Raw genomic sequence first — 24,031 nt, 5'->3', positions numbered from 1 at the left:
CCTCTTAGGAATCGGTATTAACTCAGCGCTCTCAATTTACCCTTTAGCCATTTACAGATTGTTTTTTTTAATCCCTTAACCACTGGCTACTCTTCTCGCGCTGTAGGTCCCACCAAACACCATCACTTCCAGAATCCATTAAGCTCGCTTTTCCCCCGGCGGTCGGAGCGAGATGTCATCGCTGGAAGAGCAATGTAATCACAATAATGTCTGTCTGTGCAGCTCGTCTCAACTCCCCGAAACAAAAGTCAGGCTGAACTGGGCTGCCTCCTACGGCACGACTCCAGGGCGCTTGTTCTTGCCCACCAGGTTTCACCGAAACCTCCCGAGAGTGACCTCTGCGCCTCGAGATGGTGCCTCACACGTCTTTCACTGAGACCCCTGGTCCACGCCTACAGCTTCACCACGATCCGGCTCCTGCGCTGAACCGAGCTCCAGACTTACTCGGGAACTCTCTTTCGACTCCCCTCCGCGACCCCGTGCCCTCAGCCGCGCGCGCCCCGCCTACAGGTAACCCAGCTCCGGGCTCCCAGCCGTGGGTGCTCGGGACCGCGCAGTTAATGAGTAACGCGCCCGTGCCCGGGGAGCGGGGGAGGAGCCGCCGCCGCCCGACGTCCACCGGCGGTCCCTGGGGGTGCCCAGATGCCCAGAGCCCCGCGCCTCCGCCGCCGCTTACTGGGGTCCCGGAGCCCGCGCGTGCCGAGGCGAGGGCGCGCGCTGGCCGGGCCAGGCATCCGGGTCGGATCTCCGTGCACCGCACCCTCCGCCGCGCCCGCAGCTGCACCTGCCACGGCCGCCCCCCAGGCCGGCTCGCGTGAGGCGGGCGCCAAGGGGGGGCGGTGCTCCGCGCCGCGGGCCTCTCCGTCCCGCGGCCGCACTCACCTGACGAACCCACGACGGCCGCTGCCCGCGCTCAGGGGCGCTCACAGAACCCCACAGAGCGCGCCCCCAAGCAGCGAGAGGCGGACGACCGCCGGCCGACGCCGCTACACTTCGCCGCGGCGGGCGCACTGCGCCGGGAGCCGCCGAGGGAGCGTGGGACTGCGCCTGCGCCGTGAGCGGGGCCTGAAGCGGCCCGGCCCCGCCGTGGGGAGGCCGGCTGGGGGCGGGGCTGGGGCGGTGCCTCGTGGGGCCCGAGGGGCCTGCGCGCTCCCGCGCCCCCTGGCGCCTAGAGGTGCTTTTCCCAGGTACCGGGGTTTGGGCCTCAGGTGTTGCTGAGGGCGGTTTCCCGGGGAACGAGCCCGAGTCGGCGCACAGCCTTGTTTCCCTGGGCCCCATAGGAGGTCTTGGGTTAACTTCGAGTGTGCTAGGCTCGGCCGGAGACGGAAAAAGAACCTTCGATGTTAGTTAACAACTGCTAGAACCAACCTGAGAAACTTGGTGTCCATATAGACCTTATAACGTGCGCGTGTGGGTGTGTGTCGGGGGTGTTGGGGGTGGGGAGTGGAGAGTCCGATAGAACCCAGATCCCGTCATCCCAGCTGCTGCTAGAGCATTCGAGAATGTCGTTTCTGTACCTGCCTTCTCTCATCTTTTGTGTCAACTCTATCAAACTTCCACACTTCTTTAGGAACTCCAGGTAGGAAAAGTGAAAGTACACAACCAAGCCCCTAAAATCTGATCAAAAAGAGCAATCACCGCGTGTGTCTCTGTCTAACTAAAATGGATACGTGCAACTTATGTAATACACACATGGAATAGGATCATCATTCTGTATATTGAGTACATCTATTCGAGGCAGTGAATAAGAGAGTAGGTTATGTGTATGGCTATAGGAATCAGAATTCCTGGGTTTGAATTTGCCACCTACTAGCTGTGTGACCTTGGGCAAGTTAATCTTTAAATAGCCCCAATTTTCTGAACAGTAAAGGAAGATGGTAAGAGTACTTACCTCACTGAGTCGTTGAGAGATTAAATGGTTAAATAATGTAAACACTTAGTGTACCGCATGACACAGAGTGCCTGACGAATATTAGCTGTATTATTAATAACATTATTACTCTTATCATCCACCTATAATCCAAACAGAAACCTAGAAAGTCGTTATTTACTCATTTATACCACATTTCCCATATATCAAGTCCTATCCATTCAAATTCCCAAATAATTCTTAAATCTATCCTACCTCATATTCACTGCTGCTAAATATGACCTTCCTCATTAATAGACTCCTAACTACTCTTCCTTATACCATGTCGTTCATGTCATGTCATGAATGAATGCCATTCATTCATCAGACATTTATTGTGCTCCATCTATGTGCCTACTGCTGGACAAAGGGACATAGAAACCATTACACATAATCTCGACCACAGACTCAAACATAGTGAGGGAGACAAATACACGTATGTCAATTACTGTGAGCTTCTTGAGAACAGGCACAAGGCCTGACATGTAGTAGGGCTGGCTCAATAAATGCAGAATGGGTGAATGACATACATGGAGATGTACTCTCTTGGTATAGAAGTGTTTACAGGACCAGTCCTATAATATATTCTACATAGGACCTTAGACATCGTTCATCTGTAGGAAATAGTAAGCGATAGCCATAGGTCTAAATCCGATGTTGGTTTATTTACAAATCACCCACTATCCATGAGGCTATTTGGAATCTATGAGTACTTACAGGTGTTTTCTCTCACATACTTAATCTGCCATCATAGTTTGAGAATGCAGAGAGTGATATGGGTAGTTACCTACAATAATACTTTAGTGTCCTTGCAGCACAGAAACCAAAGTACATTACAGAGTGTTAGATACTCAGAATCTCAGCCTGCAAAATATATAATGTGTTGTGAGCATCCTAAGTTAGATTGCCCAACCATAAGTTAAAGAGATAGATACTTCACCACTTTAAAAACATGATTTTTAGTGTGCTGAAAATCACACTATATTTTGTAGTGTGATTTTGTAGTGTGCTCAAGTTTGCCTCCTTTCTCTTTCGTTGAAAAATAAATGACAGTATACAACTAATGTCAAATACAACATATAAAATAATATTATATATTTTTTTAAATCTTAAGACTTTCCCATCCATACCTGGGACCAGAAAACAAAGGAGACGAGTGCAGATATCTAGAAATTTAAAATTGAACAAATCATTGTAAGGTTGTTACCCTTAGTTATAATTTTTATTGCTTGTTTGCCTCTGTTTTATTTTCAAAATTCAGAAAATGTTGTATATTTACATGGTACTTTCCAGTAATTATATTTACATGGTACTTTCCAGACTTCACATAAAGTATGTCATGAGTCCTTTACAAAAAAATAATTTGACATAGGTATAAAGGTAGTTATTCTTCATTGTTACAGATGGAGAACTTGGATCACCAGAGTCAGGGCTCTGGTCTGCAGAATGCAGGGTAATATATTACAAACAAATGAAGTTAAAACTCTTTTTTTAAAAAAAAAGCATACTGGATTTCATGTCCAGCAGTATGGCAGACTAGATACTGGTTGATTCTCCCACCAAAAACAACTAAAAGTGCTAAATAAAATATATGAAACATCTTATCAAACATATCAATCAGCTGACAAGAACCCTCAAGGGCAAAACTAGGTAAAAGCAGGAACTCAGACAGTAAATAATAAAGAGGAAAAAAAAGGGGGTGTGGTTACTGGGAAAAAAGTACCAAGGGCAATCTATCATTTCCTTGTCTAGCAAAATAGTTACTTGTGTGTCAGTGCTCACTGCTCACATTCCCATAAAAATTTGCCTTCGCGACTCCTGTACAAAAACAGAACTGTCTCTAAAGTATCTTTCATTAGGTCACTTATATACAACTCTGCATTTCAGGCCATTTTTCTAATGTTGGAATGAACGACTGAAAAGATCTGAGGGCTGAGAGAAAGGAGCTTAGACTCTAAAAAGTATGGTTTCCTTCAAAAGAGTCACTTTAACAAGCTACATACGTATAAGGAAATGTTTTGAGAATGGGCTTTGGATCCCGTTTATTTCACAGACACACACAATTTGCCATCCATTAAACACATATTTATTGATTGCTTCTCTCTGCCAGGTACATAAATAATCTGCAGGAAGAGGAAAGAGAAGGAGAGGTGAGACTTAATGAGAGGGCTTCCTGGCTCCCCACAGTGTTTCAGTCCCGGGTTCCAGTCTATTTCTGAGACTTCCCTCATTCATCATTTCCCATGTGTTCTGTGAGAAATCCTTGTATCCTTAAAATAATGCCCCCATTTTGCTTAGATTTTGAATGGAAAATACAACATATAAAATAATATTATATATTTTTTTAAATCTTAAGACTTTCCCATCCATACCTGGGACCAGAAAACAAAGGAGATGAGTGCAGATATCTAGAAATTTAAAATTGAACAAATCATTGTAAGGTTGTTACCCTTAGTTATAATTTTTATTGCTTGTTTGCCTCTGTTCTATTTTCAAAGTTCAGAAAATGTTGTATATTTACATGTATATATACAATGTTGTATATTTATAATCTTTTCATGGAGAGATTGGTTTCCATAGCAGTTAAAAACTCAAAATAACAGTAACTTAAGCAAAATAAAATTTATTCCTCTCCTGCAAATGTAGGAAGTCCAGGGTTGATGTGGTGGCTCTCTGATCAACGTGGACACAGCCGTCTTCTCTCTTGTATCTTCACCATCTTGAACATGCAGCTCCTGCCTTATGGTCCATGATGGCTGCTCAAGCTCCAGCTATCACATCCTTATTTCCAGAACATAGAAAGGAGATAGGGGAAGAAAAGAGCACGCGCCTTTACTTAAGAACATGTGGAGAAGTTGTATACATCACCACACTTACACCTATTGGTCAGAACTTGACTAAGTGATGTTCAAACATGTAGTCTCTTTTAAGTGGCCATGTGCCCAGCTAAAAATCAGTGGTTCTAATACTAAAGAAGAATGGGAGGACAAATACTGGAGAAAACTAGCAGTCTGGCTCATCATCAGAGATCAGACTTAGGGTCAAAGAAACAGTGATGGGGTAGAACATACAAATAGAGCAAAGACGTTGTAAGGAAAACATGCAGTGTGTTCAGGGATGGTGAGCAATGCAGATTAGTTAGCACATGGAACAACTGCAGGTAGATAAGCCTAGAAAGATACATGGGAGCCAGATTGTAGCTCATAAATGTCCATGGGAGCCAGATTGTATTTCATAAATGCCATGTGGTGGTCAGAAGAGCGTTCCTGTAAGACTTTGAGCTGGAGAGTGAAATGATCAAAACAGTGCTTTAGGAAGAGGAACGTGGTGGCAATGCCGACAACGTACTTGAGTGAGGAATGACTAGAGGTAAAGAAATTAGATAGGAAGCTACTATGAGATAGTGAGTGCTTATATTGCAATGAAAACAGGCAAGGAAAAACATTTCAGAGGATGAATTTGTCTGACGCAACAAGTAATTAGATCCTCCCTCGCTCCCTCTCTTTCATATTCAGCATCGTTATCCTTTTGGGGATCAGCACAATGACTTTATTTGGGGAAGTACACTTTCACCATGTTCGGTTCACATGATTCAAATGGAACTGAATTCCCCCCCCCCCACTTCAAGGTGAGCATGTGACCCACGCATACCCAATTCAAGAATCTTGGTCTCTGGTCTCTGGGATTAGTTCATAATAAGCAAATGACTCAAGCAGGCAATGACAGTAGCTGGCAATGGAGAACATGGCTGAGAATGGGACTGACAGGGAGTAGGCAGATCTGAGAGGTAAAAAGACCCAGTGTGAGTCCTGATCACGTTATTTGACGTCCTGGATCAAGTTGTGACTGAAGCTGAAGCACCTGAACTTTTTAGTTGTATGAGACAGTAATTTTCTCTTTGCTTAAGCCAGTCTCTGTTGGGTTTTTGGCCACTTGCAACTCAATATACAGAAAAAAAGGCAAAGAAAGCATCGATGATAATTCCAAGCTTTAAAAACAGTGTAGTCTACCTTTCTCATACATAGTATTAATAGACTTGACTCTGATAAATTTTATCTGTTCCAAAAAAACCAACTCTGCATTCAAAGAGAGGATATTTGGTATAACTGGGAATGATCACAGTTATGCTATGAAAGCTCTAAATGTAATTACAGAGTCATAAAATATTAGAGCTGGAGGAAACCTCTAGTCATCTCACCTCACCACCTATTTTCACAAATGAGGAACCTGAGACCCAGAAAGATGAAGTGCTTTATCCAAAGTCACAGAGCTACTATGTGCTGGTCTCAGACGCAGGTCTTTGGAATACTAGTCTATGTATTGCCATTGTCCCAGTCTGACATTTCAAAACAGGACATCTAAAAAATATTTTCAAATACATTTGAAATACATATGATAGAAATAACTCCCTACGAAGCAACCATTTTGAAAGGACAATATTCATTTTGAAAGCATAGGCACGAGAACTGACTCTGGGTGGTGAACACACAATGGGATTTATAGATGATGTAATACAGAATTGTACCCCTGAAATCTATGTAACTTTACTAACAATTGTCACCCCAATAAACTTTAATTAAAAAAAGAAAAGAAAGAAAGTAAAAGAAAGCATAGGCATGCCAGCAATATTCACCACAACCTCGTGAGGCTAGGTGATCTTTCTGTACGATGTTCCTGTGACTCACGTCACTATACATTAAGTGACACCAATCATGCTGTGTTGATCACTGATAACTGAACCTGGATAAATACCTGAGCCAAAAGCAACCTGTGTGGTTGGTTAGTTTGGGTATGAGGAAGGTCAATCTTCTGAAGGGGCATGAAGCTCTCCACGTCAGGGATCCTCCATCCTGTTGACTGAAATCAACCCAGTGAGTTCCTCTCTCTTTGAAAATATGAATGCTAAGTGTGCACAGAGACAGTGGTCATTCAAGCTCAACTGGTAACCCAAATCAGGATAAACTATCCTTAATGAGGCCTATTGTTCATCCTCGTGATAGAAATACTGGGACCCACATGCCCTGTAATGTCTAATAATCCCTATATCTATCTTTGCAATTATTCCTTTATGCATTCATTCCCTTATTTATTGAACGTTCCTTTGAGGACACATGCTGATTTAGATGCGGGGAATATGACAGAGAATAAGACAACGTCACTACCTTTATGGCGCTTCCATTCTAGTGAAGGAGACAGTCAACACAGGAATAGATATGTAACATAACGTTAAGTACCGTGTTTCCCCGAAAATAAGACCTAGCCGGACCATCAACTCTAATGCGTCTTTTGGAGCAAAAATTAATACAAGACCCGGTATTATATTACATTATATTATATTATATTATATTATATTATATTATATTATATTACATTACATTGCATTATGTTATATCAGACCAGGTCTTATATTAAAATAAGACCGAGTCTTATGTTAATTTTTGCTCCAAAAGACGCATTACAGCTGATGGTCCGGCTAGGTCTTATTTTCAGGGAAGCACGGTATATATATTATATACATGTTTGTATATTTATAAATATATATGAGAGAGGGAGAAGAAAAATATATCTTCTTTTTATATAGCCATGGACTATTCACAAAAATTGACATTAAAATGGGCTTCAAACAGGCCTGGGAATTTTATGTCTTATAGACAGGGGGAATGTTCCTTTATTCTCAGCCTCCTTTTAGTACAGCTGGCTTCTCTTTTACTTCCTTTACATATTGAACTTGCAGATGTAAAAAAAAAAAAAAAAAGAAGAAGAAGAAGAAAACTTGAAAAATCACTGTGACCCACAACAATGTAAAAGGATTTATTTTGTTTTAAATTTGTAAGATGTAAACCCATGTGCCCAATGTATAGAATAGAATGCTATAAAGCAGCAGTATCCATTAGATGACCTAACTGACTCTTGATTAGCTAGAACACACGAACTTTTCAATGGCAATCTCTGTCAGCCAGGAATTTGAGAAGTTTGGTATAAACATGGATGTTTACCACAGGTGGAGTACTACAATGAAAGGGTGTGGGGGGATGCTTCAATACTAATTCAAGACAGAAGTCTGATGCTGCTTGCATCAGGCCAGTTTGTGATTTGAGCTGTGTAAGAAAGATTCTTTTCCTGGTTCAAGAGGGGGGGCTATTTTTGTTGTCAACATTTTTCATGCAGGTGCCCTTACCCACCACCAGACTGGACAAAGACAAATCACTGTGTGCAGTTTGGATTTATTTTAATGCAGTCAGAAGGCTAGGTTATGGGAACGTGTTAAAGAAGTGCTTTGAGGTCAAAAATTTTAGGCACGAGAAGGTTCTCAGAGGCCCAACTTACTCATGCAGGGGCCCAAGAGATTGTGCTTTCTTGCTGGTCTGATGAAACATCTGAATGTACTGAGCTTGAAACCCCAGGGGAAAGGAAGGGCTTTTGTTTCAGGAAGTGAAGATCTCAGGCTCAAATCAGACATATGAATGGAGCTCATGGCAACTTCTCTGAGCTTAACAGAATTATAGATTTTGAGGAGTTGCTGTACTATTTTGGTAGAAATAAAGTCTAAATTCCAGAAGACATATTTTGATGAATATGAAACAGACTTTTAAGTTTCTGCAGTTGCTTTTGGTGTGCAAACCTCAAGATGTGTTTGCACTACCAAGAGTCTCTCCTATCTGTGTAACCTGGTAGCAAGAGGAATTCAATTTCACAAACCTGGAAGAAAACTATACTATCAAAAAAGACAATTTAATTAGAGTTTGAGAAGTGGCATATGATTTGCAAATTTGTCCTAAATTTCTGTCTACATGGCTCTCTCTTTCATGAAACTGCTAAAATCTAGCTTGATAGCAACTGTCAGTAACCAAAATTTGGAGTAGAAATTCAGCTGTAAACTGCTTGAAGACAGTTCAGACATCTCAAGAATTATTTAGTCGCATACATAACTGTGTTGTCATTGACATAATCAAAATGAATCAACGAATTTTTGCTTTAGGTAAATATCTTTCAGGACCAGAAATACTATGACATCATCCCCATGTGAAATAAATCTTGCCAGACAGGCAGACACTTTTGGCTGCAAGAAATGGGCATCTGTCCCCAATTCGATGCCAGCAATGCCAGCTCAAGGCCTCGATGATTCAGATAATTGTAGAATCTGACCTTGAGGCAAAGAGCTGGAAGCAAGATGGGAAATATCTAAATACTGCTTAGCATGGTATAGTATAAGGAGTGAATGAACAATACAAACTTTTAGTCTGTCACTTAGGGAATTGAAATTTTCAGCATATTGTTATTATGAGGCTTTGAGTCAGGCCTCACCAAGAGATATGAGTCATCCCTAGTTTTGGTAGGCTACATGTGCATTTTTATTAATAGTTGCCTAAATAATTTTGAAGGATTATTTTTACATTATCCTAAAAAATCCATAGTTTTGAATATCGGTAGGAGAGAATTCAGGCCACACACATATGAGTTTGTGATTATCCATAAAATGTTAACATCACTATTCTAAAAAAAATAGAGAGGACTTCTGATGTGAACATGACTAGCTATATTAGTATTTTCTCTTTCTATCTTTGAAAATCATTTAAGAGCTACATCTCCCCCCCACCCAAATCCACAAATCTTTCTTTTTTCTTTTGCAAACTAGGATACAAGAATACTTGCGATCCTAAAACGTGTATAAAGGTGGCCAAAAGCAGCTGAGAATGGACAGAAATGGTGTGGGAGGAAGTAAAGAGAAGAAACACAGAGACAGATGTCAACAGCAAGAAGGCCAGCTAGACACGGCTAGCAAAAGTATAATTTCTGAAGGTAAGGAACACATTCTGAGTTACGGAAACTGTATCCTTTGTTTGCAAAAGGAGGTGTGGAAACTGGGGCAAGCCATGCTGCCAACAAAAGACCCTATACGAGTTTGATTCAGAAAGATAGTGCAAGTGGGACTGCACAAAGAATCCCACAGGTAAGCCATATTTGCAGGAAGCAATCTGTTCAGATGGCAGCAGGGAAAAGAGCCTGTATTTAGTGAAAAACCAGCTCCTTCCCACCCTTACACCCACTTGTGCTGGAAACTCTTGCAAATAGCTGGCCTAGGAAGATACACTTCATTCAATAATGAGATGTGAGAAAGGAAGTAGCACAGCACCAATACAGAGACACTGTCACAGAAATTTTGGAAAAACAGGAGAAAACTGAACATATGAAGAACACTTTACCAGTAAAATGTTCTATGGCAGACACATTTTTGAAAAATATCTTTCCCTGAATTAGGGGGGGGAAATGAGACAATCACCTCTGAAATAAATGAAAGGAAGGAAGGAAGGAAGGAAGGAAGGAAGGAAGGAAGGAAGGAAGGAAGGAAGGAAGGAAGGAAGAAGAAATGCAGTAATTCAAGGAAGATATAGCAGGAGGTGGTGAAATGAGAGATTGAAGAATTCAAATGAGAAGCAGTAGAAAAAAGCAAAACCACCACAAAAATGAAGAGAAAAATAAAAAGAAAAGAAACTTAATATAGAGAAAAGAAATGAGAAAAACGAGCAAAATAAAATGAAATATCGAATAAAAAAAAATTAGAAACAAAATAATAGATACAGAAAACAGGTGAAGGAGATTTTTTTTTTTTAAAACTTACAATTGGTGCCCCCCAGGAAAAGACCCAAAATAATGGAACAAAACAAATATTTAAAAATATAATTGAAGAAAACTTTGTTCAATTACAAGAAAACTTACTTCTCTTTATTTAAAGACTATATTATATGCCAAGGACATTTTACCTGGTGTAGCTACAAACTACAAAGAGAAGGAACTAATCCTTTTGGGAGGTTACAAACAATCAAGTCATTTATAAAGGGGAAAATATCAGGCTGTCCTTAGATTCTGCACAGCAACATTCATTACAAGAAGACAATAGAGTAACATATACAAGATACTCAAATATACAAAGTGGACACAAAGACTTTTTATGCTTGAAAGTATAAAGACGACAGACAAAGAGTTGTTAATATGCAAAGCCCCAGGTAACATTATTCCTATTAGCCGTTCTTAAGAAAACTACTAAAAGATGAACTTTAGACAAAAAAAAAAAAAAAAAAAAAAAGATAAGTGACAAAACTACAGCAAAAGGACTGCTTGTGAACATTGTATTAAATGGAATTCTTCCATTGAGCCCTCTGGAGTTCATCCATCATCAGCCAAATTCCCTATATTCTCAACCTCTTCGCTGAACATTTCATTCATTTCCTCGCTCCAGAAACTGGCTCTCCTCCAGGGATATTGCTTCTCCTGCAACCACCTTACTTAGTGGCTGTTTTTTCTCCCACAGTCTTCATGTACCTACCTGGGCCTAACGTCGGGGTAGGCTACCTCTTCACTCTCACTGTCACTTTCAAACTTTTCTCACTCCCTTCCCTGAAATCTCCAGCTTTAAATCTCATGTCATCAGATTAGTTCACCCCATAATATTCATTTTTGCTGTCATCTAGTGACATTTGGGTCATGCCCTCTTTTTTTTTTTTCTTTCTTTCTTTTTTTTTTTTGCCTGTCATGTTTTTTACTAATTACTAATTATTTTTTTATTTTTCAATTAAAGTTAACATACAATATTATATTAGTTTCACGTGTACCACATAGTGATTAGACATTAATACACCTTACAAAGTGATCACTCTGATAAGTTTAGTACCCATCTGACATCATACATAGTTATTACAATAATATTGACTGTATGTTGTAATTTACATTCCTGTGACCATTTTGTAACTGCCAATTTGTCCTTCTCAGTACCTTCACCCTTTTCACTCATCTCCCCAAACCCCCTCCTATCTGGCAACCATCAATTTGTTCTCTGTATCTATGAGTTGGTTTCTGTTTCGTTTGTTCATTTATTTTGTTTTTTAGGTTCCACATACAAGTGAAATCACATGGCATTTGTCTTTCTCTGTCTGATGTCTTTCTCTGTCTGACTTACTACTCTCTGCATAACACCCTCTAGGTCCATCCATGTTGTCACAACTAGTAAGAGTTCATTCTTTTTTATGGCTAAGTAATATTCCTTTGTATATATGCACCACTTCTTTATCCATTTGTCTATCTATGGACACTTAGGCTGCTGCCATATTTTGGCTATTGTAAATAATGCTGCAATGTGTTTCAGTGATATTAGGTCCCGTCTGATAATCTCTGTCTTTAGTCTTAACTCTTGGTAATTTCAATGCATATTGTAGGTGATCTTTCCAGCCCCATAGTCTCTCAGTTTTTGGAAGTCCTCCACTCAAATGACGTTCTCGACTATACCTCAGTCACTCACCCCAGAGTCATGCTCTAGATCTTGTCATTATCCATAGCTTCATGATCTTACTTTCATCATTTTACTTTCTGACATCTCACTTCCCATCTTTCCAATTTATTCCCTTTAGTAGCCCAACTCCAACAATACTTTGATCCCTAATCAAGGGGGGGAAATGATACAAAGTTATGCATTGCAGCACTATTCTCAAAAGAAGAATATTGGAAACAAACCAAATGTACATCGTTAAAGGCCTGGTTAAACAATTTATTTAAGGAAGGGAGCAGTTATTTGAACCAGGAAACAGGGACCTATACAAAGAGGGCTGCCTGACAGAAGCTGTCACCTTCAGACAGGGGATGCAACCAGCCTGTGATGACTCAGCAAGGAAGGAACCATGAAAATAAGTACCCAGCTTCTCTCTTTTCACTCTCTCCTGTTTTCTGCGAGTGACTCAGAAACTGAACAATTATGAATTTGCCTTTTTTTCAGGCCACTTTGAGAAGACACAGGTGTCAAACACTCACTACTATTAGGCAGGGTTCAAGTTTCATCTAAGAATCCATGGCAAACCCTGCCTAGGGAAATGGCCCTCGACCTGGGAGTCTCCTGATCCTTGAGGATGCTCAAAGATAGTTCTGGGGCTCAATGTACTATTTTCAACATTTCAAAAACTATACCACATAGAAATTGTACATTTATCCTTGATAAGACTGTACAAGCAAACAGAAATGTCGTGTTTGCAGCTTTGAGCTGGGATAATATGAACTCGTGCTGATCAGCAGCGTGATAAGCGCTTTTATACAATTTTGGTTATTAAAGGAAGGAACAGCCTGTTAAAGGCCCCAAATGCAGATACCAAAACTAGGGAAGTTCTAGGTCTTTCCTGATTTCAGAATCACTGAATCTAGATGGTATAGCCTATAATGTATTAAATTCTTTTACCCCTAAAAAAATCACAAAATACATTCCATTATTAGACTATCATAACTAAAACATAGATGTTATAATTTGTTCATCTGGACTTATTGACTAAGTCTCCAGGATTAATATGATAATAAAGTGGTGTAAAATGTTTGCATTAAAAATATGAAATAGTATTATGTAACATAAAAACATTGTTCTGATTCTAAATTCAGTGGTCAGATTTGATTCTTTTTTTGAATTCTAGAAGCATTCTTTTGTACACTCAACATTGCTAGCCAAGCACCTTTAGGGGCTAAGTTACATTAATAATTTTGTATATTCTGTTTGTTCTGATCAATATTTTACATAGTTTGATGCAGAATTTGATTTTTTTTTACAGCAGGTCTATGTTATTAAGCTTCTTTGAGAACAAAATCAAAAGGGCACTGAATAAAGAATATTTTGTATTCTGTAACAATAAAATCTACTGTCTGAAGGGGTTGGTTGACTTAAAAAGTGATGGGTTTATGAAAGTCAGGAAGTTGCTGATTTCAGAAATGCCAGAGGGTATGTGGGAGAGGGTACCAGCGTGATCTTCAGAGGCCATAGCAGTTTATGGAGACCGAGGGGGACAGCTGCCTAGAAAAGAAGAAAAGCAGAGGGAGTCCCTGTTCCTTCCCATAAGGCATCATTACTTTCAAAACCGTCAAGATGTCAAAAGCATTAACAAGATAAAAATACAAACTAAAAGAGTTTCCCTCTAAAACATGCCTGGAACCTGAGGTGATTTTTGATGAAGATAGGTGACATTTCCAGGTGCTGGTGTGTTTCTTATCAATGAACACTCCAATCCCCTGTCCATGAATGCACAGCAGCCTCAAATTCTCAGGCCTAGACCGTCGCCTGACTAATTACATCCGCATCCATGATAGAGCTCGGGGAAACTCAGGCTGGGTAAAGTCAGAATGCATAGAATTTCATTTCTTTTATTCAAGACAATAATTCACTGACAAGATTATTCAAATGAAAAGGCTTTGAGCATATGCAAGAAATGGGAAGTGATCCCCTGTCAGTGCTGGGAGCCTCCTGGGAGAGTAGCATGCCTTATCAATGTTGCAAACTTCCATTTGAAAAGCCAGCACATCCCAGTTGGGGGCACAAACTGAGAACTGCCAGAGCCTAAACAAAATGCAATGGGGCTTAATTAATGCAGTCACAAGCTTTAGATCAGTAAAGCTCCAGATGAGTGTGGTGACTGATTTTAAATAAGACCTTTCTTTTCAAATTACTTTTAGCACTCTACATGTGTTCTCCCAAAAGACTAGTACAAACTGCTTAAGGATAATTTCTGTAATGTGGAAAACTGGGGACAACCTGCACGTCCATCAGTAAGGAAATGGCAAAATAAATGACGGCATATTCATTCTCTGGAATCTTAGGCATCTGTTTAAAAGAATGAGTTTGATATCAAAATACCGACAGAGAAAACGGGCTATGAGTTGTTGTTTTTTGTTTGTTTTTTTTTTTACAGAACAATGTGTATTGTATGCCATATCTGAAAATTTTCTATTTTGCAAAGTAAGCATATTGCCCCTTCTCAGACCAAAGTGCTGCCGTTGCTGAGCTCCTGGAGATGGCTGAAATTCAAGGTGGAATTCTGGGCCTACATAGCCCTACTTCCCCACCAAGTTGCCCTATTGGCCCTGAATCATCACTCTAGATTGGGATGAAATGCACTATGGAACAAAAGAACTGACTGCCAACGGCTGGAAATACGGGGAGATACCGCCCTATGGGATGAAACACGGCCAATGGGAAATGAGAGGCAGGAGGTATCTGAGCAGAAAAATTCCCTCCCCTGCCTTCCTGCCATGGACTACTCTGAGTGTGGTTTCTTCTTGCAGCCTTTCCAGAGGAGTCCTGCATGCCAAGTGGGCACACCTCCCAAGCACCTGCACTGTCTTTGCCAGGCCTGTGGTGAAATGGTGGCTAGTACAATGACATATCACATCACGTTGCTCTGCATCTTTTTTATCTTGCTTCCATTGTGTTCTCACCATCACCATCTTCAGCTAGCGTTTCCCAAATAAAGTGGTCGCACTTTAATCCTTGCCTCTGGTTCTCCCGTCTAGAGGATCCAGGCTAAGAAAACGAGCAAACTAGATTTTGAGGCTATATATGCATTTTTGATAAATGTATATACAGGTGCATATACCTAAACCTTTGTTTGTAAATGCATAGAAATGTGGGAAGGCGACACATGAGACCTTAAACAACGGTCTGCCTTTGCTGCTTACATTTTTTAATGAGCATGTGTTACTTTTGTATATTAAACGGAACGAGAACTTAAGACCATAAAATTGTGCCATATATGAACAAGCCTAGCATATCTTCCCTGCTTTAACTCTTTGCAGTCTTTAGTGTATTCATAAACCATTGCATTTCTCAGGCAAAGTTAGTTAATAATATTCCTAAATGTTTTAATCTGAGTGTGACAGTAAATCACTCTTCCTACTCACCCGCTCACACACACAGGCAGCACCACCCCCCACCACCCCCCGACACACACGTCTTCCTGCCTGGCAGACCCCAGTTATATTTGTATTCATTCATCTTTCAGTTATTCCCCTTGTCATCTTGGGAGTATGAGGAACAAGCTGAAAAAAGGACAGAGAAGCAGGCCAGAGCCACGATATTATCAAGGTAGTGTATTAAGCAACCATGGAGACTCCCGTCCCCCAAATTCTTGATTTGTGGGTAATAAATGTGCTCACTGTTTAAGACATTTTAAATTGGGTATTTCATTAACTGCCCACAAACGCATCCTGGGCTGACTATTTATATGAACATGTGTGTATATAATTTTATACATAAAATAATATATAGTGTATACATATATTCTGGGGTCATGTATCTCACCAGAAACTAAAAGGTAATATTGGTCTTATTTATCTGTATATTCTCAGCTCCTAACATGACACCTGCTAATAGTAGGCACCCAACAAACATTTCTAGAATTGAACTGACTAGGTCCATTCATCTCAATCTGCAATTTACATATTACACATCTGGTGGGAGTTTAAGTAATAGCAGAGAAGGGAGGGTACACAAAATACAATCCAAATCACTTCTTATCCAAAAAGCTTAAGGCTATCAGTAAAGTTAACGATCCAAACTAATCACCAAACTGCATTATTTAAATCATTATCATATTGCACTAGACATTCCAAAGGATAACAACAAACTTCAGTGGGAACTGAAAGATCAGACTCTTGTTTCCATATGACTTCCAGATATAACCAATTAAACACAACTTTAAAAAGCATTCTGTTCTTGGTAGGATAATCCTGGTGTTTGAAAAGAAGAGTATAAGTCGGATATTACGACAGAAGCTGACGCGTCACCAACGAAGAATTCAGGTTGGTGGTAGAAGTAACAGTTCCCACATGTGAAAGCCATTCTGTGACCTACTTCAAGGCCCTCATCTTATACCTGGTCTGAAAGCTTCTCCTTCAGTGGCTCCAGAACTGCAATAACAAAACTTAGCCAACTGTAAATTACAGGCATGAGTGGGGAAAACTGTTGACACAGACAAATGACGTTCATTTATGCAATTTTCATGACCCTGGTACTGTGTGCCAGGATATGTTCTAAGGGTTTTGCAGCGAAGCCAAGGGACAAAAACCTCCACTCACATGGAGTTTTTGTTCTAGAACTGGGAGAAGTGGATTGGGAGGGGCAGTAACCAAAAATTTCAAAAATTCATTTTAGCCCTTAGTTTCCTAGCAAGGCTAGCTCTGAAAAGAACTTGTAAAAGCAACAAATTTCTGTCATGTTCTTCCCTTATCACGCTCTTTCTAGCCCTCTCTGGTCCCGTATGCATCACGCTTAGGAGCGTCCCCACACTCAACCCCCACAAACTACTGACTTTGGGCAGTGTGTCTGGGCAACGGAATCGCCAGCTCTTGCAATAGAGCTCACTAAACTATTTTCTGTGTGTTGTTGTAATCGTTGTTGTTGTCTCCAAAGCTCCCAGCCTGCTTCAGGTCTCGCTCTCTTCCATGTTACCAGCCATCAAAATTGACCCAATTTGTGTCTTTTTCCCCAGGACATGCTCACTACTAATGTGTTACCTGATTTTAATAACTTTAAAATACTAATACTCTCTGATATTTGCAGAATGCTTTTGTATTAACCATTTCAGAGGAACTCACAGAGTATTTTCTCATACAGTAACCATTTGTTCACCCTACTACTGCAAGAGATAGGCAGCTCAGGTTTCATTTTCCTTTTTTTAACTCCTGAGGAGACTGGACCTCAGCAAAGTTGAGTCCTTTGCTCAGGGTCGGTGGCGGGTGGGGGGGAAGCAGAGTCGGCATGTGGAGCCTTCCAACTCCTTAACAGTACTATAAAAGTTACTATAAAAGTTTCCCCTGTCCTTTTGTGCTCTTCCCTCCAGATAAGAAGTTGAATTATTTTGATAACATTTCATTATAACTCTAATGGTGGAAGTGCCAGGAGTGGGCTGACGGAAAAGAATCCTGTGCCAGGTGCGTCTTTCGTATCTTAAATCAGCTGGATAGAATTTCTGTTCCACCTTCAGTTGAGCCAATACTGTCAGAATCACTATCTAGTAATAGGTAGACGACTAATTAGACTAAGTAATACAGCCCGTGGGCCAGTATTAGATTATTGGCAACTGGGCTACTTCCTGTCCCTTGCAGTGCTGCTGGCTCCTTCTCCTGCCCTCCCCACCCATAGACATCCCCTTCCACTCAAGTCAGCATCCAGGTGGTACCCCTGCTTCCTCCCCTCTCCCTGTATCTGATATTGCTAGGGTGACCGCATAACTATTGTCCAAACCAGAGCAATCCTGAGGAAAAAAGAGGGCACTATTAATAATTATGCCAGGTCAACAGGTGTAAACCAGGGTTGTCCTGGATAAACCAGGACCCGACTTATTATCACCACCAAATAAAGGGTGAAAACTTTTTAAAAAAACAACTGACTGAGTTCAAGTTTGGTTTTCTTCCTTGGTCTGCTTCCTTGATAAAGGAGCCAGTTTGTACAAATGTCACCTTACGTCACGCAAAAAGGGAATATTCCTGAGAAGTTGCATGCTATAGAATGCATAAGCAAGTTTGCTCATTAAGGAAACTGAATTCTTGGGAAATGTAAAAAAAGTCTTTGACAGTGTACCTCCCCATGTCTTACGTAAAGTTGTAAAATTTAAAATGTCTACAAAAGCTTCTTACTAGATAGCAAGCTATACTGGCCATGGTTACATGTAAGTACAATATTTAATTCTCACAGAAACCCTGTGGAGCAGCACAACATGGAGTCCTGACAGGACACTGCCTTGTGAAGGCATCAGACTGAACAGATACTGCTGCCCACCTTACTCATACAGCATTGGCTTTGTGTTTTCACATTGTAAAATAACATACGCTCGTTGTGAAAAAAATGAAATATATACAAAAGTTAAAAGCAGGAAAACAAATCACCCAGAATCATCACCTCACAAGTAACCATTATTAGCATTCTGGTATATAAATATTTGTAGTTATACAACTTTTTTTTTTTTTACTTAGTTGTGATCCTACTATATATAAAATATCTTGCTTTTCACTTAATTTATATTACATGTATTTCCATTTTGCTATAAATTATTGATAAGCATAATTTTGAATAACTGCACAAGTAATCTATTATGTGGAGAACATCCTGTTTATTTAACTATTGCCAAGTTGTAGGGCATTTAAGTTGTTTCCAATGTCTTATTATTATAAACAATGCCAGAATGGACACTTTATATTAAAAGCATTTTCTGTACTTCATGTTATTTCTCGAAGCTAGAAATTATCTTAAAATATATGCACATGTTTTAAGATTGTTGTTACATATTACAATACGCCTTCCAACAGGTTTTCATCTGGTTTATATACCCATCAACAATGAATGTGTCCCTCACCAGCACAGAATATTTCCATATGTGAAACAGGATATATGTTTTCTATTTTGCATTTCTCTGGTTTCTAGAGAGGCTTAGCCGTTTCCTGTATACCTGCTAACTAATTGTATTTTCCATTCCACAAACTGTTTGCTTATATCACTGGTACACCAGAATTTTTACTAAAATTGCAAAATGGAAATATGTATGGCATACCTTAATATATTCAGACCTGACTAAAATAGCAAAAAGATCCACTAAGGATCATTCCATGAATTATGGAGAACAATATACAATTTCCTATAAGGAGAATTTAAAACTTAAGTATATAAGCAACAAAACAGTGCTATTCAGTGAGGTTCTGATGTTAATTTCCATCCTCATCAAGAACTGGCAAAACTCTGAGCCAGGGAGGCAGCTAAGGCAATGCTCTCGGTCCTGGTCAGTGTGTGTCATGTTCTTTATTTATCATCTTACTCTCCTCATTGTCTTCTTCAGTGTTTGAATGCTTAATCACCTCATGCCTCCTGCTATGGAAGCTGAAGCAAATATCATTGCCATCTTTACAGATAAGAAAACGGGTTCAGAGAGACATGCAACTCGCTCAAAATCACATAGCTGGTAAGGAATCGACACTTTCCGATTCAGAAGCCCATGTTCTTTCCATTAACATATTTTTACCTCAAGTCAGATGTTTAAAAGCATTCAGGATAAGGAAGAAGCAAGGGACCTGGAGAACATAGTAAACTAGCAGCCATTAAGTACTAGAGATGCCTTATCCAGATTACACAGGGCATCAACAACATGAAAACATTCATTTCATAGGCTCTAGATTATACTTTTTAACTTTTATAACATTTTATAAATTCCCACCTATTCACAACCTGGTTCTTTTAGCTACTGTTTTACCTGAAAGGTAGTTTAGCGCAGTGGGAAAGCGGGCAGGCTCTGGAATCCATCTCTGCCTGAGCTTGAATCCCAGCTTTGTTATTTACCACCTTGTAACTTAGGCACATTAATCAAATGCTCAGTGCCCTCAGTTTCCTCATTTGTTAAAAAAAAAAAAGGCAGGGGTATGAAAATAATAGTATTAGGTTGGTGCAAAAGTAATTGTCTTTGCAATTGTTTTTAACCTTTTAAAACGCAATTACTTGTGCACCAACCTAATATATACCACGTAGAGTTGTAGGGAGGAGTAACTGAGGTAATACATATAAAGCACTTAAAGTGGTGCCTGGCACGTGGAAAATTATTCAAGTAATGTTAGTCGTTGCTGTCATTATATATATTAATTTATTTAAACTCTTAACAACCCTGTGACCCTGTGACAACCTTACTGTGATCCCCCTTTTATGATGAAAAAACAGAGAAGCTATACTAATTATAAAAACATAAGACACTGTTCAAATCTTAAAAAGGATCCCTGGCTATATGTGTGAACCAGATTTGAAAAGCATAATGCAGTATGTTTTCATGTCAGTGAAGTATAAAAAGTTAAGGGAAATAAGTTACATTTTGCATCGAAAACAAAATAAGTAACATTAGACACTAACATAAAGCTTTTTTGTCAACACTGAATGGTAAGAAATATTGTAGAGATTTTTAAATGGTTTTCTGTGTACCGTAAAGTCTTAGCAGAACGACTGTCGGTAACCTAGAGGGGTGACAGGGATGCTGACAGATGTTGCAGTCACCCTCCTTTGTACATTTTAATAAACGTCTCTATTCACAATAGGCTTGAATGCTTGGTTTCAGATATCTGTGACTCATGTGTAAATAATAAATGTATTAAAAACATATTTTATGCAACAATATATACTTTAGTTTTGAATGAAAAGTGCACACGCACACACATTTTCTTTAAATCAACGTTTATCCTGAAACCCACCATACATCAAAACGCTAGGGGAAGCCAGCATAACTAAAATACTTGTAATGAGTGCTGGCCTTAAGAACTATTACATTGGGGAAATAGGTACACTTGTCTTCTGCCTCTTTCTTTCCCCAATATAAGACCTTAGCTGAGCCATGGTCTCCTACCATGTCCTAGGAACCCTCAGGCTTGACTCAGGGAGGTAAATGGGGGCTGAAGATTGTTGCAAATGTGGAGATCTAGGAGAATTTACCAGTGAATGGCGAACCAACCGTGAGGTGCCTAGAGGAGGAGGAAATGGTGGTCAGGAGGAAAGAGGAAATAATATAGGCATGGTGGGGAAATGAGAGGAATGGATACAGAGGACTAAAATGCATGAAAGCCACCGCAGATAGGTAAGATTCACCTATTTCAAAAGGAAATGAAGCTACCGAAGATCCCTGGGCTGTGGTGGAGATAAATGAAATGACTTATTCCTAAGGGCTCTGAACTATTAAGTCTGAGCCAAGAGGGATAGAGTGCATCAAAAAATACAAAAATGAGCTTCTTAGATAGCCTGTTGCTTTGTATTTACAATAATTGCACACTGCAGTGGACAGCAAGCAATCTACTTATCTATATATGTGAACTTGACCTCTGGTTTCTCCTGCTTCTCATCTACAGGAGTGATTTAAGAGTTACATCTATATTTGCAATCTGCAGAAGTGAATATTATCATCAATCAGCCTAGCCACTCATACATTGCTGCATGTGACCTAAGCACATCTAGGAAACCATGTGGCTACCTGGATTCACTTTAGCCATCCTAGAGATCGTTGAATTTTAAGTTCACATTGAGTCTCCCTGAGCAGTGAAATAAATATTGTGTAGATAGAAGGGAAGGAAATTCGATGGATGGGGACAGAGACTGGGTCGTGGGAAGGGAGCAGGTTTTCTATACAACCCCCGAGCGGATGGCTCTTTCCTCCCGACGGAGATCCTTCAATGACACTGCCCCCTGAAGTTCCCTGAGAACCGTACTATTTCATTTGTGTGTATAGCAGAATGTAATCTTTCCCTGCCTAACACTGATTTGTTTATGTCTGTCTCTCTTTCCAGACAGTGGATTCTTTATAGGAAGGGATGGAGTGTTATCCAGCTTGTACCCCTGGCTCCGAGCACCATGTCTGGCACATAGCCGTGACTCAATATCTATTTATTGAATGATGGAATGAAATGATCAGATACATTTTTTTAACCTATGAAATTTTTTGCTTAAGAAACTTTCTTAAAGCCTGCAAAGTAAGGTGGAATTCACTGTTTTGTGCTCAAAATCCCTTCAGCCCCTATTGGCAGTCCGTGGAAATTTATGTAATCTGATTATTTATTATGTCACCAATCCTCTAGAGTTGGACACAGACCAGAGGGTTGACCCAATTAAAAGAGACAGAGGGACATATGAGTACTTCACACAACAAGCAATAAATTAATACAAATAAATTTAAAAGCTGTTTAAAAACTCACATCTTGGAATTAAGCCTAAAGTAGATATCCTTAATTTGGGGTTCATGGATCCTTAGCAAGTCCAGGGATGAACTTCAAGGGGCATATTTATGAACCACCAAAAGAAAAAAGAAAAGTCAAAGTCAAAACGAGGTATATGACTGTGTATTTTGCAAGGGAGGTGATCTATAGCTCTCGTCAGATTCTCAAAGGTGTCTATGATCCAAAAATAATACAGTCCATTACTGCAAAGAGACACTTGCAGAAGCATGAAAAGAAATGTGCACAAGGATATTCATCACAACATTGCTTGAAAGTGAAAAACTGGAAGCAATTTAAATGGACTTCAATAAGGGAGTATCGAGCACATACATAAAACATGTGATATGCATGCTGCCTTTCATTCCACAGCATATTGTGCAGTGAAAGAGCAGATTAGCACCCAGCATGTATAATATGATCTCATTTATGGAAAATAATATGCATGTGTATCTAGGCATGCAATGTCTATGGAAAGACAGTCACCAGATGTTAACAGTTATTGTTCATTGGTAGAATTTGGGACATCTCTGTTCTTTCGTTTTTACATATTCTGAATTGTTTGAATTTTTACAGTGAGCCTGTTGTCATTTCGAGAAAACAACACTACTGTTTTCAAGAATTTGATGGATTATTTAGAGAGCGCAGAACCATAATTGGCAATTAATAGAAACTTGGAAATTATTAACCTTAAAGTTGGCATCAAAGAGATCCCTGCTGCTCTCCAAGTAGAAAACAGAGTGGAATGAATCATAAAACTGACCCAGCATGGCAAATCCTATGTCCAGGTCTGAGCATGTTCAAAGGAAATGACAACTGGTCTTGGAAGCTCCTGACTCCATATAGCTCACCGTGAGCTGGGTTTTCTGGGGAGACACAAGAGCTCCAAACCAGAAGAAAACCATGTGTGTCAGAAGTACAGATAGTTGCCTATCATCACATGTGGTTGTGCCAGTCAGCCTGGTATGTGGCATGACCAGTTCCTGGAAGAGCTCAAGCTGCTCATCCTCTGAATCAGATTAGAATCTTCTTTCCTCGTAAGTGGACAAAGACCCGCTTTCAGCCTTATGTTTGAAAGGATCATTTGGAGATGCCAACCCTTCTCAGAAAGACTGTGTGTGGATGCCCATTTGCCAAAAGCAACTGTTGCCCCTTTTAATATTTCTCCATCGAAGCTCTCTGGTTTGCTATCACAGGAATCTGCCTCAAAAGCTGTGCATTTTCAAAATGTCCCATTGCTTGGTGTACCCAAATGTTCACATCCTGGAATAATGCACCATAGTAATATTGGAGACAGATGAGACACTACCATAGCAGTGGATCTGAAGACCCACATCTCTCATATATCATTACTCTGCTATTGGGATTGCATCATTAAAATTCCACTAAAGGACGTTTCATAACTTAATCTTCACCAAGAATTATATCCCCTACCCAAAAGGGCATTCAAGGTCAAGAACTCCAAGGCACCTTCTGAGCCACAAGAATGATATCTCCACCACCTAGGCCATCATCAAAGAACATTTCCTGTACTCATCCTTTCACTATACTGTTATCTTAAAGGGTACCTAATGCTTTTGTCACTGGCCAAGTGAGTGC

General features: G+C 40.0%; 1 protein-coding gene and 1 long non-coding RNA gene across 4 annotated transcripts in view; one reads left to right on the top strand and one right to left on the bottom strand.

Moving 5' to 3' along the window:
- Positions 1-1,082, bottom strand: part of RAB3IP (RAB3A interacting protein) — a 31,938-nt gene extending 30,856 nt beyond the window's left edge. The window contains exon 1 of one of the 3 annotated variants that reach the window (XM_033117014.1): positions 883-1,082. The gene's annotated coding sequence lies outside the window, so the exon portion shown is untranslated. Of the gene's footprint in view, positions 1-676; positions 799-882 lie in introns of those variants that run through there. The other 2 variants (XM_033117012.1, XM_033117013.1) reach the window with 2 other exon arrangements.
- Positions 312-15,239, top strand: LOC117028438 (uncharacterized). Its single transcript, XR_004424125.1, has 3 exons — positions 312-510; positions 9,546-9,709; positions 14,620-15,239. It is a non-coding gene; the product is annotated as an uncharacterized LOC117028438 (long non-coding RNA).
- Positions 15,240-24,031: the final 8,792 nt, after the last annotated feature.

Source organism: Rhinolophus ferrumequinum, chromosome 10 (genome assembly GCF_004115265.2).
Source record: "Rhinolophus ferrumequinum isolate MPI-CBG mRhiFer1 chromosome 10, mRhiFer1_v1.p, whole genome shotgun sequence".
NCBI classification, from domain to species: Eukaryota; Metazoa; Chordata; class Mammalia; order Chiroptera; family Rhinolophidae; genus Rhinolophus; species Rhinolophus ferrumequinum.
Note: the sequence above shows the minus strand (reverse complement) of the source record. Positions and strands in the feature narration are given on the sequence as shown.